General features: G+C 36.9%; 2 protein-coding genes and 1 long non-coding RNA gene across 3 annotated transcripts in view; 1 reads left to right on the forward strand and 2 right to left on the reverse strand.

Annotated features, from left to right (window-relative positions):
* LOC127942812 (uncharacterized) overlaps positions 1-17589 on the reverse strand; it is a 92368-nt gene that overhangs the window by 50193 nt on the left and 24586 nt on the right. The gene's annotated exons all lie outside the window — the stretch shown is intronic.
* The window catches only part of LOC127942795 (uncharacterized), an 83230-nt gene that overhangs the window by 50154 nt on the left and 15487 nt on the right, over positions 1-17589 (reverse strand). The gene's annotated exons all lie outside the window — the stretch shown is intronic.
* On the forward strand, positions 3214-6976 carry LOC127942818 (uncharacterized). Its single transcript, XR_008149440.1, has 2 exons — positions 3214-3316; positions 4441-6976. It is a non-coding gene; the product is annotated as an uncharacterized LOC127942818 (long non-coding RNA).

Genomic DNA, 17589 nt, shown 5'->3' on the forward strand with positions numbered 1-17589 from the left:
TTTACAGCAAAGTAGTGCATCCTATTATTATTAAATATTGTTCCTCAAAGTGAAATGATGCATTCTGTACATCTAGTTTTGCAGTTCATAGCCAAGAAGTGTATGTGGGCAGCCTGCCACTGTAAGAATGTGTTTTGCCAATGAACCAATGAAACTAAGCTACTTAAACGTTGGGCTGTTGTTATGCATGTTTACATTAATGAGATTCGTAATTGTTGACGATGAGTAATTTTCAGATCGTATCAAATCATTTAGCAGCATTAAAAGCGCTTTGGCTGGAATTGTTAACTTATAGCAACAGTAAAATTGGATTTTGGCTTGCAAACAGAGGTCACAAGTTAACACGGTCACAGTTCCTTGATTCAACCCGTTTCAAGATGTGACGCCGAGAGTCCTGTGTTGAATCCAGAGATCTGGAGCAGCTCAAGATCGGTGGCTCGGTGGTTCGTGAGTGTCATCTCGCAGCGTGTCGTATTTTAGCGCGTGTTCGAAACCCGTGCCAACGCTGATTTACTGTATTTTATTTTTTTGTTTATCCTACTTACTTCAGCCGCTACGGGCGATCATACCTATAACTTATTATCTCTGCAAGAATATCAAAATCATGCAATGAGCAAGTGTGCGTTTATTAGACACTTAATATCACGTCAGTTTGTGCTTTCAGAATCGGCGAATCTGCTGCCGTCGTTCCAGCACATCTGCATCGGAGACCTAAACAGGAAGTGGGTCACCAGATAACACGGTAACCAGTTAAACCGTAACACAGGGAAACAGTTAGGCTAACAGAGAAGATTTCAGAATTAGAGACACGCATCCAAACTTTATTTGAGGACAGTAAGAATGTTAGGGCTCTAGATATGGCTTTGGATGCGTCTAGCTCAGGGATTCCTGTACATTGTCCGGTTCCAGCAGAGCCCCTGCAGCAGGGCAACTGGGTGACGGTGAGGCAGCGTAGTCGTGGGTCAAAACACCGCTCTTCTGTTCCGATCAAAACATTAAACAGGTTCTCCCCACTCAGTGATGAACCCACTGAGAAACCTGATGAAAGTGCTCTAGTTATTGGCGATTCTATTGTACGGAACGTGAATATAGAGACACCAGCCACCATAGTCAAATGTTTACCGGGAGCCAGAGCGCCTGACATCTTGGCAAATTTAAAAGTGCTGGCTAATGCTAAACGTAAATACAGTAAGATTGTTATTCATGCCGGTGTGGTGAGAAATCCAGTCCCCCCGCGAAATCGAGTCCGCTTAGGACCAAGGCGGTAGCTGTTTTAAATGCCTGATCAAAAGTTGTTATCGCGATAACTTGTTGCATGGCTAATCGGAGCTGCGGTAGCTTGTTGTTTCAAGCAAAAATAATTTAATAAAAGCAACATACAGAATGTAATTGATCAAAAATAATGCATTGTAATTAGTTTTAATATTCGGTTACTAGAACGCCTCAGCACAGCTTTTGAATATATTTTCCAGTTCTAAAATAATAATAATAATAATTCAGTTGTGATGACTAAAACACGTTTAGCCCACAAATTCAGAAGATTGTGGGATAGTTGAAAGATAATTATTAATAAAACGAACCTATATATATATATATATATATATATATATAGATAGATAGATAGATAGATAGATACACACACACACACACACTTTGATTTTTATTTATTTTGACTTACTACCTAATTCATGTAATTTTTTACATTATTTTCAATATTGTAATAAGTATACTTATGTTGTTATATATGGTTTTGCTTACAAGCAGTTCATGTATTGCAATTGCTGATTGTATATTATTTAAGAAGCTATTGTTTTCAAAGAAAATCATACAGCAATTATCACATTATGATGACGAAATTACAATTGTAATTGACTTTAACTCATATAACACAGTACATAAAATAGTACAACAGTTACTTGTACTATTACAAATCAGTAATAGTAAGGCAATAATGGCTGTTTGTGCACTGAAAGTAACTAAAAATGCAGCTAGTTTATAATTGTTAATTATAACTTGCAATTATAATATAATTCCACACAATTTTTTTACATATAAATGTTCAAGCAATATGCACACTATCAATGTAAGACATTTATAAATTTTTCAAAATGCATAACATTTTCAAATAATTTTTACAGAAAGACATACTATTGTGTCTATGTGGTCAAAAACACCCTCACTGTTTTAATAGTTGGTGTTAAATGCATTAGTCGTCATACATACAGCAAGCAAGCCAAAGGCAACAGGGGTTAATTAAGAAAAAACTGTAAGATGTCGATACTGGAGTAAAAAAAACCTTTGGAGAAACCAGACTAACCAAAAACACTGGGGACCAGTTCTCCTCTGTATATTCAGTCTGAACATTTGGTACAATATCATTGGTAGTTAACAGTGTAACTGCATTGATTCAGCTGTAAGGTTAAAGGTTAATTTTGCCATGTACAGGGAGTAACATTGTTTTCTCTGTGGCCCAGGTGAGGCATGCAGTGGGAGTGAAGAGTGCTAAGGTGCAGTCATCCATTCATAAATTCTTGCTGTTTTGCTGAAACTGGAAACAGTTCATCCTATGTGAAGTCCATTGTGGAAGATTGGGGAATCCTCAGTCTCAACGTAACTCGAGAGCGTCTGGGACAGAGCTTCTGTGGTAAAGAAAAATATAAAAATTGTTTAGGAACTGTAATATAATAAAAAAAAATCCTCTCTGCCTTTGTAATATACAGTATGCTGGAAGACTTTCTTGACATCATACAGAACGGGTTCAGAATACAACAGAAGCAGGAAACATCAAAAATCACTGTTAACCGTATAGAGCATCGGTTTACAATTCTTGCAAAAATCAAGTTATGATTTATGTGTATGTTGTTATAAAAACAATCAAACAGACATAAATGTAATCTGTTAAACTCAGTCTATTTTGCATTCAAACATTGCTTTAAATAAAGAGACAGGTGATTTATTTGAGCAGAGCTTGTTTTCTGCCTCCACTATTTGGAAAGTCTAATACGAAAATACTAATAAATATATATATACTATTTTATATTAAACAAAACAACTGCTGCAATCTCCTTATGATTTATTGTGCCTTAATTTACTATTAATTTCATTCATAATTATTCACTTACTGAACGCTATTATAAAAGTATATACGTTTATTTATGTTAAATAAAAGATAAACATGAGAAAAGAGTCGTATCTTCCCTTAAAATGCATCTTGAACAATCGGGTCCCACCTAGCGAGGACCCCTAAGATGGCGGCCATCGCGATGCCTGTGCGCAAGTCGCAACGGATGCACTTGTCACGAAGGACACAAGACAGGTAGTAATTCACACTAAAAATCTTCGTGTGATTTGTGCACGAGTATGACAGAACTAGAGGTGTGCTTAAACCCGTCCTGCACACGCATGCATTTGGGTGTGGAGGGGAGGGGCGATTAATGATTTGAGCAGATTTTCTTATTAACTACCAATATTATCCACTGTCCTTGTGCAGTAATATGACACTGCCAATACACACACAAATAATAGTAGTAACGTTAGTAGTGATAATAATAATTAATCATCTTACGGGTCCTCGCTAGGTGGGACCCGATTGTTCAAGCCTTTTTCTCGCGATCTTTGACGATGAGGTCTGTATTCATTGTTCAGGCGTTTTATCGACTCCATCTGCTATTTTTTCCACATATGAACGTATTTTGCTGGTAGTTAATACGATCTCAAATCTGACAAAGATTTTTAGTGTACATTAGTAACTGTCTCGTGTCCTTCGTTCGGGACAAGTGCCTCCGTTGCATCCTGCGCACAGGCATCGCGACGGCCGCCATCTTAGGGGTCCTCGCTAGGTGGGACCCGATTGTTCAAGATGCATTTCTATGATTTTAAGTGAAGATACGACTCTTTTCTCATGTTTATCTTTTATTTAACATAAACAAACACATATACTTTCATAATACCGTTCAGTAAGTGAATAATTATGAATGAAATTAATAGTAAATTAAGGCACAATAAATCAAAAGGAGATTTTCATTGCAGCAGTTTGTTTCATAGAAAATAGGATATATATATATATATATATATTAGACTTTCCAAATAGAGGAGGCAGAAAACAAGTTCTGCTCAAATAAATCACCTGTCTCTTTATTTAAAGCAATGTTTGAATGCAAAATAGACTGAGTTTAACAGATTACATTTATGTCTGTTTGATTGTTTTTATAACAACATACACATAAATCATAACATGATTTTTGCAAGAATTGTAAATCGATGCTCTATACGGTTAACAGTGATTTTTGATGTTTCCTGCTTCTGTTGTATTCTGAACCCGTTCTGTATGATGTCAAGAAAGTCTTCCAACATACTGTATATTACAAAGGCAGAGAGGATTTTTTTTTTTTTTATTATATTACAGTTCCTAAACAATTTTTATATTTTTCTTTACCACAGAAGCTCTGTCCCAGACGCTCTCGAGTTACGTTGAGACTGAGGATTCCCCAATCTTCCACAATGGACTTCACATAGGATGAACTGTTTCCAGTTTCAGCAAAACAGCAAGAATTTATGAATGGATGACTGCACCTTAGCACTCTTCACTCCCACTGCATGCCTCACCTGGGCCACAGAGAAAACAATGTTGCTGCCTGTACATGGCAAAATTAACCTTTAACCTTACAGCTGAATCAATGCAGTAACACTGTTAACTACCAATGATATTGTACCAAATGTTCAGACTGAATATACAGAGGAGAACTGGTCCCCAGTGTTTTTGGTTAGTCTGGTTTCTCCAAAGGTTTTTTTTACTCCAGTATCGACATCTTACAGTTTTTTCTTAATTAACCCCTGTTGCCTTTGGCTTGCTTGCTGTATGTATGACGACTAATGCATTTAACACCAACTATTAAAACAGTGAGGGTGTTTTTGACAACATAAACACAATAGTATGTCTTTCTGTAAAGATTCTTTGAAAATGTTATGCATTTTGAAAAATGTATAAATGTCTTACATAGATAGTGTGCATATTCCTTGAACATTTATATGTAAAAAAAAAAACAGTAGAATCATTATATTATAATTGCAAATTATAATTATATAGCAATTATTGCTATCTATATAAACTATCTAGCTGTATTTTTAGTTACTTTCAGTGCACAAACAACCATTATTCACTTACTATACTAAATGGTATAAATATAATAGGCATACTGACATACTTCATGTAAAATTAATATAACATTCATTTTACATAAAATAATAATATATATGTATATAATACAACAATAACACGGTTCTGCACAAACAATTGCGATTTTATATCATTTAGATTAACAATATAAATTTACACACACACATCGAGTAGCTGTATGCTATGCTGATACGCGAGTAACAAAAAAAAAAAAAAAAACGAGAAATGTTTGATTTCACAACCTAAAGCGCGTCGGCTATATACTAGCATATGAAACATGTAATTTAAAGTACATAAATGGTCATTATAGCAAAGTTCAAACGACAAAAATAAAAACGCTATTTAGCAGGAATTGTAATCAGGCGCTAAAAAATAATACCCATTAATTGTTCGTTGAGCCAATGGGATCACTCGGGGTCCTAAGCGGACTCGATTTCTCGGGCGGACTCGATTTCTCATGACACCGGCGCTAATGATGTTCGACTTCGGCAGTCAGAGATCACTAAAAATAACTTTAAAGAGATGTGTGAACTTGCAAGCACGATGTCAGACACTGTAATATGCTCTGGTCCCCTCCCTGCTTACCGTGGTGATGAGATACATAGCGGATTGTCATCACTCAATGGCTGGATGTCTAAGTGGTGCCCACAGAATAACATAGGTTTCATAGACAATTGGACGAGCTTTTGGGGCAGACCTGACCTGTTTAAAAGAGATGGTCTTCATCCCTCCTGGGGTGGCGCCACTCTTCTGTCTAGAAATATGGCACATAGTCTTAGTGTTTATACTTGACTAACTGGGGCCCAGGTCAGGAAGCAGACAGACTGGCTAAAGGGACCGTCTGCTAGCTGCCTCCCGTCACAGAGGTCAGTTAATTCTCAGCACATAGAGACTCTTTCACCTAGATATCACACTATAGAGACTGTGTCTGTTCCCCGAACTAGAAAATACAAAAAATGTCCAAACCAAGTTAAGGTTAACAATTTAATTGAGGTTCAACAAATAAAAAACAAATGCAATATGGATAAACAAATGATAAAGATTGGCTTATTGAATATCAGGTCCATTTCTACGAAAACACTTTTTGTAAATAATATGATAACTGATCATAATATAGATGTGCTCTGCTTGACAGAAACCTGGCTAAAACTAACTAATATTTGTCTGTTTCTCTCTTGTTCCGAGGTCACCGTAGCCACCAGATCCAGTCTGTGTCCAGATCAGAGGGTCACTGCAGTCACCCGGATCCAGTACGTATTCAGACCAGATGGTGGATCAGCACCTAGAAAGGACCTCTACTGCCCTGAAAGACAGCGGAGACCAGGACAACTAGAGCCCCAGATACAGATCCCCTGTAAAGACCTTGTCTCAGAGGAGCACCAGGACAAGACCACAGGAAACAGATGATTCTTCTGCACAATCTGACTTTGCTGCAGCCTGGAATTGAACTACTGGTTTCATCTGGTCAGAGGAGAACTGGCCCCCCAACTGAGCCTGGTTTCTCCCAAGGTTTTTTTCTCCATTCTGTCACTGATGGAGTTTCGGTTCCTTGCCGCTGTCGCCTCTGGCTTGCTTAGTTGGGGTCACTTCATCTACAGCGATATCATTGACTTGATTGCAAATTAAAACAGACACTATTTCAACTGAACAGAGATTACATAACTGAATTCAATGATGAACTGCCTTTAACTATCATTTTGCATTATTGAGACACTGTTTTCCAAATGAATGTTGTTCAGTGCTTTGGCGCAATGTATTTTGTTTAAAGCGCTATATAAATAAAGGTGATTGATTGATTGATTGATTGAAAATCTTTGAACAACGTTACCTAAGAGACGAATCCTGGTCAGTCGTATGAGGGAATCAGAAACAGAGACAGGATGGAGACATTTGTGAAATCCGGATCATATTTATTAAACTTACAACTGTACAGAGATATGAAGAAGACTTTCAGAATAGTTCTGTTTTTACTACTTTTCAATGGTAAGAGCTTGATAACTATTTGTTTTAACATTCTCGGTTTCACCTTAGGCTAAATATTAACAATATAACAATAAATCAACTATTGCATGATTGTTAAATTCTAATTTAATATATTTTAAATTAATATTAAATATGACAGACCAAACTTTAGTGTATTTTTTTCACCCACTTAAGCTAGAACGTAGATACATTTTATTTGTAATTGTATAATCATTAATAGTGCAAAAATGGCTAATACTAAACATGAAAAAGCTTTTCTCCACATGCACGGTTTAACTGAATTCTCGGATCCGTTCTGAATAGTAACGGAGCGATTTACGACTCTTTTATTATTTTAAAGCTCCGTGGATTCAGCCTCGACAGCGGTTTTAACAATTGTTGGCTCGTGATTTTTTTATTTGTATTTTTATTTTATTTTATTTATGACGGTACTCGAAATAGACTCATGATAACTGGTTTATTTATTTAGAAACAGAAGCGGCTCACTGATTTTTCAACATTAAAAAAAAAAAAAAAAAAACTATTTAAACTTTATATTTTGCTGTACTTGGCTGAATACTTAACTTAGGCTATTAAATTATCAAGTAGATCAGGAACTCAGATTTCCTAAAATGGAATGAGCAAAGGATAATAGCCCACGTTTGCATTCATAACGTTCTTAAATAGGTCAAAAAAAAAGAAAAAAAAAAGAAAGTCTTACATTTTACTTTTTGAAAAATGCAAAAACAACCTTGTAAACTAAATAACTGAAGAACTTCGAAAGTATTTTTTTAAAGAATTTATAAACAGTACAAAACAGGCACAAAAGCCAAAGCTCCAAGAGATGAATGTGGTAAAAAAAAAAAAAAAAAAAAAAGACATTTACAAGACGCCAAATACAGATTCATAATATGTAACAATAGAATTCCTTGAAACTATCATTTTCGATTTTGGAATTTTCATTATCTTTCACACACACACAAAAAAAAAAAACTATTTGAGCAAAACCTCTGACGTTCTTTAAAAAGACAACATCAGAAGGTATTTTATTTCCTCGATTAGAGTTGAAAGATGTTTCCCTGACATAACGTGACTGTAAGGGATGCAGAGCCAGTCTGGGAAGATGGTTTAATATTGGGATTAGTAAAGGTCATTTATTTGAATATAAAGTTTAAATCTGTAACATTTATGAAGACTAGCTCAGTTTAATGGAAAATGTTAATGAGTAGCTTTGATTTCTGTCTTTGTAAGATGATAACACCATTTAAAAAGTAAGGAGGTCATATGTCAGAATTATAATTATGATTGTTTTGAAACATTATATTTCTAGAGCTTAAGCATTTTGATCATATTTCAATACACCTTAAATCTAGGTTAAGTTTCGGATGGCAAACATTAACACAGATTGTGAGAACCAAAGCTTATACCACATAAATATACATTTATACAGGATTCAGCCCTCAGTTTCAGTTTTATTTTGTATTTGGTGTGTGTTTCACTTGCTGTTTTGATCTTGTTTAATAAAATACCTGCTGAAGGTTTTATCTGATATGTCTTTGTGAGCAAATACCTGACACATAGGACATAAGTATGATATAAGAACTGTTTGTATTTGTTCCCCAGATGCATTTGGTGCCGAGACACACACAGTCAAAGTAGTTTCATTTAAAGAGGGGAAAAATCTTGCTCTGCGTACTGGGGAGACTGAAATACAGAGAAATGATAAAATACTGTGGATGTTTGGAGATGAGCGTAAACTCTTAGCTGAAATCTATATGAAGAACAATATCTTAGAAACATATAACACTGATGACAGGAGATTTGGTGACAATCTGGAGCTGGACAGATATACAGGATCTATCATTTTCAGAGACACCAAATCCACACACTCTGGAGTTTATCATCTGAAGATTATCAAAAAAATTGCCACCATTTACAAGAGATTCCAGGTCAATGTCAACAGTGGTGAGTAAATATTTGACATTAATATATATTTTATTTTATGCAATATTATATACAGTATATATATAATAGTGTTACTATACAACAATGTAAAAAAAAAAAAAACACCAAGAAATTGTGCCAGTTTTATTGGGGAGGATGTTTTTTTTTTACTATTCCAGAGCAAATTTTCTCAATTTACCAATTTTATATTGTAAAATGTAGTAAATTAAGTTAAAAATCAACATTTGAAATGTTGTTATACAAGAACAAATAAGGGAAGTTTTTAATAACAAATACTACAGATTTTTCTTATAGAAGTCATATTGCATCTTTTCAATTAAATGTTGACCTACTACCAAAATTTGATTGTGGATGAACTGCACCCTTTCTGATTTAGTTCCTGAGCTGTACAGCTTTTCCACAAAGTACACAGGACAAATAGTGATGATAGACATGAACCTTTTCAAAACTTTGAATCAAATGAACAAGTTGCTTCGCAAAATTATTTACGATTTAATTGTGTTTGAAACACGGTGGTCGTCTGCTGGTCGAAACTGTGTAAAAACAACAAACTCCCACCAAAACATGCATAAAACACTTTTCACAAACAAGTGTTTATATCTTTGACAATTAATTTTCATTATAATTTTCGTCAACAATTTTTTTTTCACAGACATAGAACAGACGATGATGAACTAAAACTCGTTTTGAATGAAAGAAACTATATGACAGAAATCTATTGACATTTTCGTCAACGAATAAAGACGAGACTAAAATGCTAGCGAACAACAATTTGGGAAGAAATTCATTCAGAACGAATCTGCTGCATGGTTGTGAACTTAGATGAGTACATATAAACCGGTGAGACGTAAGCTAACATACACTTGCTGCACGTCTCATAACACATACAAAAATGTTGATATCTGGGAGTAAGAGAAAAGCAGGCATATGGATAAACGCAAGATGATGCAAAAGAGAACTCAATTTGAACAAGGAGATGTTCTTGTTCTTTATGAGAAGTGGTTTTATTTAATTTTAAGATAAAGGTGTGTCGTGTGTTACCACAGTTGAATAGGCATCTATGATAAAACCTTAAAGGGGGGGTGAAATGCTATTTCATGCATACTGAGTTTTTTACACTGTTAAAGAGTTGGATTCCCATGCTAAACATGGACAAAGTTTCAAAAATTAAGTTGTACGTTTGAAGGAGTATTTCTGTTCCAAAAACACTACTTCCGGTTTGTCACAAGTTTCGGAAAGTTTTTTTCGAGTATGGCTCTGTGTGACGTTAGATGGAGCGGAATTTCCTTATATGGGTCCTAAGGCACTTCTCCCGGAAGAGCGCGCGCTCCCGTATAGCAGAGCACTGAGAGCACAACAGACTTCACTGATCAGAGCGAGAGCGTCGCGAAATGTCACAAAAGAAGTGTATTTTTAGTTGCCAGGGCAAGACAACCCTTCACAGATTACCAAAAAAAAAAAACAGCATTAAGGGACCAGTGGATGGAGTTTATTTTTACAGAGCATCAACGGAGTTGTGCAAGTGTTTGTGTTTGTTCCCTGCATTTCGAAGATGCTTGTTTTACAAACAAGGTCCAGTTTGACGCAGGATTTGGACATCGTTTATTTCTTAAGGATGATGCAATCCCAACGAAAAAGGGTCACGATTGTGTGTTGGAACTACAGGCGGTGAGTAAAACTGCTTCAAATGTCTCTGCCTCCTTGTTAGTGCGTCTGCCTCCCATCGGAGACTCGGGTTCGAGCCCCGCTCGGAGCGAGTCGTTGCTGCTGCTGCTCTCGTTCAGTTTCAGCCTTCACAGCTGTCACAGCTTCCACATGCTCTCAACGCAAAAGCCTACTGGTGCTCGTGATTCTTTAGCTCCGCCCACACGTCACGCCTCCAGCCGCTCGTGTTTTTCCAGGAAAAATCAGTACAGACTATCTTTCTCTTATGAATATAATAAAACTAAAGACTTTTTGGAGTTATGAAGGATGCAGTACTACTCTATAGGTACTCAAGATTAACAGGATATTGAGTGAAAACGAGCATTTCACCCCCCTTTAACATCAAACCTAGTGAATTTGGAAAACCATTTAAAGACTAAAACTAGACTAAAAAATAATAATGATAATCAGACTGTTGCATTGACTGTGCGACTCAAGCATTTTTTCGGTCAACCATAGCAAACTATTTAAATTCGACATGTCACTTACATAGCCATACATGCTGTCTGTACTGTACCACCCACATACTTCTACCATTATTATTTGTTATGCTCTTTTTGTTTGATTTTAGTTCAGTTTTTATTTACTGGAAAAACAATGTGATCTCTAAACTAGTTCCAGGAACTGTATTGTCTATGCAGCAGAAAACACCTATCATTATCTAATCAGAAGACTTCTATGTTTATCATTACCATAGTCCCTTTCACTAGGCTCATCAGTCATTCAATGCTCAATTCATAATTGACTGACATCTTTAACAATGCGTTTGCTGTCATCGAGAAGCAGGTTTTGAGTGTAAACAGAGATTAGCCGAAGCAACTTCCCTTACCCTTTAGAGATTTGTTTTTATTTGCCTAGAGACAAATCTGTCGACGCAGACTGTGTGTTGGTTGTCATCCACAATGACACACAATACAAGACAAAGTCACTGATTCTTTCATCCCGACGCCTTCCATACATCAAACATATTGTGGCAAAATTGAGCTAAATGGTGTAGTCTGATCCCAGCATGAGTCGCACGTTACAAGCATTTGAATATTATACATGACTTTATGGTTTTAGGTTTTCTTTAATTTTGATAAAAAGTTCAGTACACATTTCAGACCACTCTTATTGCTGTATTTCAGAAAAGCCAGCTCGCATAAACAGATGGATTGTAAAAACTGGTGAGTAAATATTATGATATACATCAATGCATGAACATGTTACTCCATTTAAAGACTAAGAGGGAAACTAATATAATCAGCCATGCTTTTGTACAATTTATACTATAATCTATGCACTTTTTATCTTTTTCTTTTTTAGTTTTGTCCTTCATGTTTGCAGGACTGATTGGACTCGTACTTATTACATGCTGTTTCTGGTACACGAGATGACTACAAATCATGATTTATCTTGAGAATAGGTTTTTTGTTGAAGTTAAGTGCAAAAGAAAAAAAATTCTCAGAGAAGTTTATATTGAGAGGACTTTATAAATCACTTGTCCACAGATATAATTTGGTTTGATATTTATTTCTAATCAAGTTGACTTCTGTGCACAAGTGTCCAAGTATGTTGTAGAGCCACTATCTTTTACCCATCAAACCACAGCTTCATTAAAACTACAAATGTTAACACAATTTGAAGATTTATTTAAAAAACATGACTTTATAACAGAATTGTCCATTTGACTCTTTCAAAAGACTAGATAAAGACCCGCCTTTTTGGCCATTTTTGATTATCCAGGAGTGATGCACAATGACACGCTGCCAAGATGACTCAGCCCACTTTCGCCTACAAAAACACTCTTTGGAAACCTATGGGTGATGTCACACCACTTCCATGTTTATATACAGTCTATGAGCTATACCATATTTTAATGTGAGTAACTTTTTTCTCATTGCAGTTTGGCTTTATGAGGTAAATGAGAAATCTTAAATTTTGTTTATATTGATATAAGGCTATAATATAGCACAATCAGTCCTTTTATGAAAAAGTAAATATTACATCCACAACTTTTGTTTTCTGACTTGAAACTGCTTTAATCAAATGTGTCAAAGATGTCTAAGTCTTATTAGGACCGATATTACCTTCCAGTTCAAAATTGCTTGTAAAATAATGTTTTATTTCAAAATTTGTTTTCAATATTTATTTTTATTCTTCATTCATATTCATTATTTGTGTGTTTATATTATCATATTATTTTAGCTTTAGATTTTTTACTAAAATTTTACCTTCACAACAAATATAAAAATATTTCCATAATTCCATTATTTGTGAAAACCATGCAACAATTTTTTGGTTATTAACATTCTGCAAAATAACTTTTTATGTTCCACAGAATAAATATATGATGTTCTCATTAACAAGGTTCGGGAGGAGCACGTCAGATACTTAGCCTAATCAACACAGGTGGACCACAATCTAGTAATCAATCCCACAGTATAAATATCGCTGACTTACCTCTATCCATTGACGGTTAATCAGCAAGGCTTACTCGTCCGATGCCGTGTGCTCCCATCGTACGTCAGAGAGATCCCACCAGCTACATCCTTAACTTCCTCTTTTACAGTCGTCGACACTTACCTATCTGGTGCCGCGAGTATAGAGCTCCCACCAGATGCGGGCGACACTTTCTACTCTACAGCCAGCAAGGCTACCCGTTCGATGCGTGTGCTCCCTTCGGACGTCGGCGAGAGTCTCCAGGCTAGGTAAACCTTACCTTTTCTTCCTACGGCCGGCGAGACTTACCCATTTGATGCATGTGCTCCCATCGAATGCCACCGAGAGCCTCCCGGCCACACAACTTAACTTTCCAGAGAGGTTTACCCATTCGATGCCGCGAGTGGGAAGCTCTCATCGAATGTCGGCGAGAACCTCCCGGCCAGACTACCTTTCCTTTCTCCTTACAGCCGCAAGCTGTCATTTTCACCATGCACTATCCAGATCCCGCGGGAGGCCGGCGAAAACCTCCTTTTCAATTTCTACGGTCGTCGAGGCTTTCTCATCCGATATTGCGAGTACAAGCTCCCATCAGACGTCGGCGAGAGCCCCACGGCCACCCAAACTTACCTCTTCAATCCTACGGCCTGCGATGCTGATGCAGCTGATACAGTAAGCACGAAGATCCTGTTGGAGCTGGTGAGAGCCTCCTGACAAAACTACTTTACCTTTCATCCGGAGAGGCTTACCCATTCGATGCCATGAGTAAAAGCTCCCGTTGAACATCGGCGACAGCCTCCTGGCTAGACAACCTTACTTTCCAATCTATGGTCGGAGAGACTTACCCATTCGATCGTGTAAGGCCCCGTCGAATGTCGGCTAGAGTCTCCCGGCCACATGACTTTACCTTTCCATTTGACTATTAGCGAGGCTTAACCACCCGACGCCACGAGTCTCAACCTCCCATCAAATACTGTCCAAAAAAAACCCTCACTTCTTTTCCCCCCACCTGGCGAGGCTTACCCGTTCTATGTTTTGAGTTGATACCTCATCGGATGCAGCGAGAGCCTCCCAGCACGGGTTTTCTTTTCCTCTCCCCGTCCGGCGAGGCTTATACTTCTGATGCGTGTGCTCCCGTCAGACGTCAGCGAGAGTTCTCCCGGTCGGGTTACATACTTGCTGGCCGCAAGCGAGTCTCATCCATCCGATGTCATGAGTATCGACCTCCCGTTGGTTGTCGCAAGTGTCTCCTTGTCGGTCAGCCCAAAAACCTTTTTATCTGCCAAACTGAGAGGACCCAGACGTCCGTCGTCCTGAGTCTTAATCTCCAGTCGGAGGCTTCATGGGCTCTCTCGGTCAGTCTTTTGCCCTTCTGCCTCTGAATAGCAGGGGCTTATAAGCCAGTAGGGCTATTTTTTGTGGGACAATGCATGGCAGGATTACTAAATGAACAGAATTATTAGACTGATTTAGTTTCACAGCCGGTGACCTGGGATTGAATCCTGCTCGGAGCGTGTTGAGTACCACAACAAAGGATTCTCAGAAACAATACAATATCAGAGTATCTGCTAGTAAAGTAATGTAACCAGTTTTGATGGAAGTATTTATTAAGTTGTTTCAGATAAGAAATGAATCTGTATAACAACAGAAAAAGTGTACTGGCATTGCAAGTGTCGTTCAATGAGGTCAAGACATACACATAAAAGTGCACTAACTGTGTGGAACTAAAACAGAAAATTACAATTAAAATTTGCAGAAAATAAAAGGAAAAGGTGAACAAAATCCAGGTGTGCTGCAGTCGGACGAGCTGGCAGAGCCACCGGCTGTTAAACAGAGGTTTTTTTCCACCCTGAAAAGTTTAGTTATGTTATAATATTTAATTTGGCATGAGAACCGGTGGTTTTAAGATAGAAACTTGATGACAGAGATTGATCAATCACAACCAGTACATTATTACACACAGGGTAAAAGTAACCTTAATAATAATGTTCAAATTTTGAAATAATGTTTACGGTAATATACATTTTTGTGCTGAAATTGTTAAAATACATACAGTTAGTATTCCTCCAGGGGAAATTCCTCGACATAATAAGGTTTTTATTCACTCCGAGGCTTCATAGTCTCTCCATTTTTTATTGATAAAGACAAGCAAATACAAATGACAAATAGACAGAAATCAAGTGAGATCTGTGTGTCTTATCTAAGAGAAATATCAGTAAAAGAGCTTCAGTATTAAAAATGTCTGGGCCCGTATTCATAAAGATTCTAAGAATCCTCTCAGAAAACTCTTAATTTAGCTTAAAAACTTTTACGTAGGAGTCTTAGCTTAAGAGCGTTTCGAGACCGATCTGAGAGCCACTCTGAGTAAGGAAAAGACAAAAACTTTCATCTTAGTGAGGAGGCGGGGTTGAATGTTGGTTTTAATTTATCAAACATGGAATCAAAACCAAGAAGGGCAAGAAAGCCAAACTGGACAGAGGAACAGTGTTTACTGTTAGCCCAGTTAGTGGATGAACACAAGGCCATTCTTAAAGGAAAATTTGGGCCGGGTGTCACAGCAAGGGACAAGAAGCAGACATGGGAGCGTAAAGCACAAACTATTAACGGTTCATTCCCCCTGCTTGTGCGCACCTATAAGCCTGCTATATTCATAAATGCAGTTTTTTGAGTCTGCAAGGTGTGAATGTCTAGTGGAAATGAAATGAACTGCGACACAGTAAGATGTTCTGAAAGTGCTGTAATTGTTTGTGTGATCACTCTGCTTACAGAAGGTTGTGACAGACCCAAATCATCACTATTGCATTGTTGCATTTTCCCAGTTGCCAAATATCGTAATGTAGTGATTACTTTAATTTCTGGCGCTATGGCATTTCTGCGCTGTGTCGGAGATGTTAGCACATCTCTATTAAGATCAGTCACAAACATGATCCCTGCACGATCTAATCTATAGCGTCTTATTAACTCACTGTCATCCGTTAAAATAAGTCCTTAGCCATCTTCAAGAATCGGCTTAAAACACATCTCTTCCATCTTTATTTGACTCTCTTAACACTCACTATTCTAATTCTATTCTTTAAAAAAAATCTAACTACCTTTTTAATCTTTTTGTATTCAATTTTCTTTTTTATTTATTATGAAATTGTGTGTGTGTGTGTGTGTGTGTGTAAAGATCGCTAACTAGCTTGCTCTATTCTTTTTTTTATTCTATCGGTTTTCTTTTTATTTATTATATTGTTTAAAATCCCATGCTACGTGTACTGTGTTAACCTAACTGAGACTTGTTATAGCACTTATATATCATTGCTCTTTTTGTTGTTTTTGATTCCTTCCACTGTCTTCATCTGTAAGTCGCTTTGGAGTAAAGCGTATGCTAAATGAATAAATGTAAATGTAATGTAAATGTAATTTCTTCTGCCTCTTCGTCTTTCTGCCATTTTCTCCTCTGCTAAAGAAACTCTTAAGCTTCTTAAAAGTCCTCGTCTGTGCTCCTAACAAGTCTGACCTTAAGACCTCTTTTAAGGGTTAAGATGCTTTCTGAATTACTTTCTTCTTTACTAGGATTTTTTCTTTAGCTTTAAGAGTAAACGCCCACATTTCTAAGAATTTTCTTAGAATTTTATCACTAGGAGCTACTTTTTGCATTAAGATTCTTTTTGAATACGGGCCCAGATCTGTACAATAATATTAGTTATATTATAGTTATCTTATATTAACTATAGGTTATATTAACTAATCTAGAGTAACAGCTCAATATTTGGTAATCAAGACAAACACTCACATTTGACACTTTGAGAATTAATGTTGCTGTTTGATCTCAAATCATGTTCTAGGTTGGAAATATACCCGCTTAAAACATACAAAAAGCCATCACAAATAAAAGAAAATTAATAATAGTAAAATTTAAATAGTAATGAGGAATGTCGTCAATCATCCACAATATGTGTGAATCTGTGCTTGATCTTGTTCAGCTCTTCTGGATCTGATGTCATAAACCAGAAGAACGACAGTAGCCACGCCCACCAGAGCAGAGAGGACCAATCGGATCACAGCTTCAGTAGAACCACAGCAGTGGACAGAGTCTGAGGAATAAAAACACCAAACTGAGATCAGATCAGTCAATAAACATTAATATCAAGAATATTTGAAGAACAGGACACATGATCTCTACTCACCAGAGACAGAAACACTGAAAGCTTTTAATGACTTTGCTCCAAATATCAGCAGTAAATAACGTCCAGCATGTTCAGTTGTGATGTTTGTGATGGTCAGAGATCCAGTTTGATTGTCCAGCTTCAGTCTGTCTCTGAATCTCCCGTCAAGAACATCATCAAATACAGAGACACTGCCAGCCGTCACATTGA

This window comes from Carassius gibelio, chromosome A22 (assembly GCF_023724105.1).
Source record: "Carassius gibelio isolate Cgi1373 ecotype wild population from Czech Republic chromosome A22, carGib1.2-hapl.c, whole genome shotgun sequence".
Taxonomy (NCBI): Eukaryota; Metazoa; Chordata; class Actinopteri; order Cypriniformes; family Cyprinidae; genus Carassius; species Carassius gibelio.